General features: G+C 35.2%; 1 pseudogene; it reads right to left on the bottom strand.

Moving 5' to 3' along the window:
• The window catches only part of LOC143028863 (uncharacterized), an 830-nt pseudogene extending 19 nt beyond the window's left edge, over positions 1-811 (bottom strand).
• Positions 812-2,937: the final 2,126 nt, after the last annotated feature.

Genomic DNA, 2,937 nt, shown 5'->3' on the forward strand with positions numbered 1-2,937 from the left:
TTTACACCCATGCTTACTACTATCAAAATTCCAAGGAATACTTTCATTTCATCTTTGCTTACCAAGAAATCTGTTTCACCTTTGAAAGTTGCATAGACAATTGTCTGATCCACTAACATATTCCACATATCATCATCATAAAATAGTTCAAAAAGTTCAACTGGAGTAAAATCTCTATATTTTGCATAATTTGCCTCAGGAAATATGCAGTCACCAGGTGTGAGTGAAGTGCCAAGACTCCATTTGGGAGTCTTATAGCTATTGATAGGGGAAGAATTATGAGCCTCACCATCATCTTCAGTAGTACGACGTTCGTCGTGGAAAATAGCTTCATCATTACCACTCAGTTGAGCTTCACAATCATTTTCAGTTGTACGTCGTCCGTCATGGAAAACAGCTTCAGCATTACCAGTCAGTTGTCTGCCGGACAAATTATCTATCAATCCACTATCGTCTTCATCAGCAGTCTTCATCAGTCAATAGGCCGGGATCATTAGGCTCAATATAAACTTCTGCATGGCTCTCATCTTCTAATACAGCTAATATGTCATGCATAGTCAGGGATCTGAAATATGAAACATAAAATGGACTTAGAACATGCTAGAAATTCGATATTCATAAAATATGTGTACACAGAAAAAATGTATCTGCATTAGCTCAGCGAACCATATATGGCACAGCAAATGGATTAGACACATATGAAAGTTAACGAGAGAGGTCAGTTTATTACTTGTTCAACATGTGCAGTTATCAAAAGAACCTAGTTATCAAAGAAATGTGCAAAATATACTTACTTTTTTCTGGAAGCCATTGTTTTTGGCAGAGAACAGCGACACTTCTTTTAGTACACTTGTTCAGGCTTGTCTCAACCCAGAGCGATGTATGATGCAATATTGCATCATGCTTTTAATGTGACCACTGAGCTGAAATGGGTTAATGTTGAAGTCCATTTAACATTTCTGACTCCACATCCAAACTTAATTCAGGTCTTCCTGTAGTGAATCGCAATCAGTTTCTGTTTTTACTTTCCTCAACAATTTAACGTCGTCTGCAAAGAAGCTTATGTTACATTCCACATCATCATCTATGCCATTCACATAAATAGCAAACATTATTGGAACCAATACAGATACTTGCAAAACTCCACTAATCATCTCCTTCCAACCTGAATATTTTTCTCTGAGTACTACTCTCATCTTTCTACCATTAAGGAAGTCATTCATCCTGTTTAGCAGGTTGCCTTGTATTCCTCCTATATTTATATTTTCTAAATTATTTTTTGTGTGGTACCTTGTTGAAAGCTTTTTGTAAGTCCAAGAAAGCACAATCAGCCCATCCATCTCTTTCTTGTAATATATCTATCAGTCTTGAGTAAAATCAGATTAAATTTGTGGTGCATGATCTTCCCTGTCTGAATCTAAATGTTCTTGTTTTTATTATATTATTTTCTTCCGCGTGTTTTACCCATCTATTCTTGAAAATTTTCTAAAACAAATTTGGCTATAGTGCTTGTTAGTGAGACTGGTCTGTAATTAGTTGGTTCTTATTTGTTTCCTCCTTTAAATATTGCCATTTTTACTTCTTTAAGTGAGCAATTATTATGTTATGTATTTTGTTAATTAGTTCTCCTTTGCATTCTTTTAGAATCCAGTTTGCAATTCTGTCCGGGCCATGCGATTTCCTTACATCAAGGTTTTTTAAATGTTCCATTATTTCTTTTTGTGTTATCATTATTTCACTCATGGGGGGAGATTGCACTTCACTTCCTTCGTCCCAATACTGTACCTTCTCTTTAGTGAAAACCGACTTGAAAAAATTATTCATGACTTCGGCCACTTCTAGATTTTCTGTGTATTCTCTATTTCCTTGGTGTAGTTTTACCATTTCCTGCTTATATGTATGTTTACCATTCACATATCTATAGAATAATTTGGGTTGCGCTTTGCATTTTTCTATAATGTCTTTTTCATAATTCCTTTTTCCTCTTTTCGCTTTTTTACACACTCATTTCTATATTTTATAAATATTTACAATTTTCCAGATTTTTTATATTTTCTCCATCTTTTCCAACCTTTATCTCTTCTATCTTTTGTCTCACTACATCTTATGTTGAACCAGCATTTAATGTACACTCTCTCTTGTTTCTGTCTTGGTACGTGCCTATTCACTCCTTCATTATAGTTATCCATCAAGGTCTCCCATTTCTCTTTCACTTTTGTCTCTTCCATGTAGAATTTGTATTTTGAAAGAATTTCTTTAATTTTCCAAAATCCGTTTTCTTGTACATCAGTCTTCCTTTCCTATACTTTTCATTTCTCTCCATATATATTTCTTCTTTTAGTTCAGTCTCTATAAGTATATGGTCACTCTTTCCAATTGGTGTCTTGTATTCAATTTAATCCACACTTTCAGGTTCTGTTGTAAATGTTAAATCCAGTCTCGATGGTTCCTTATTACCTCTGTATCTGGTGTTTTCATTGACTCACTGTGTCATTGTATATTCCATGGTCATATCCAGTAATACATTACCCTACAGATCCTCTCTGCCTTTCACTGTCATTTCCTCCCAACAAAGTTATTTGCAGTTAAAGTCCCCCATAATTACCAGGTTACCTCCGCCCATTGGTATCTCATTTAATGAATGCCTTGTATCCTCTAGCATTTTCACATGTATGTTCTCTTTCCAAGAGCTCGTTTTTGGGGGCACATAAGTCACCTTAAACTTTCTACTTTTCATGTCTTTGTCTTCGACTTATCAGGATCAGTTCTACATTGCTTTTACCCTCCGTAATTTTTGTCACATTCAAATTTTTCTTGGCCAAGAACATGATTCCTCCTCCCTGTTTCTCGTTTTTGTTTTTAATCCAGTAAATGTATAACCCTTGTCCAAAATTAATGGGTGGTATTGAACCCCTTATATTCGTCTCCACAACTCCC

This window comes from Oratosquilla oratoria, chromosome 10 (assembly GCF_046742065.1).
Source record: "Oratosquilla oratoria isolate Oo_2021 chromosome 10, ASM4674206v1, whole genome shotgun sequence".
Taxonomy (NCBI): domain Eukaryota; kingdom Metazoa; phylum Arthropoda; class Malacostraca; order Stomatopoda; family Squillidae; genus Oratosquilla; species Oratosquilla oratoria.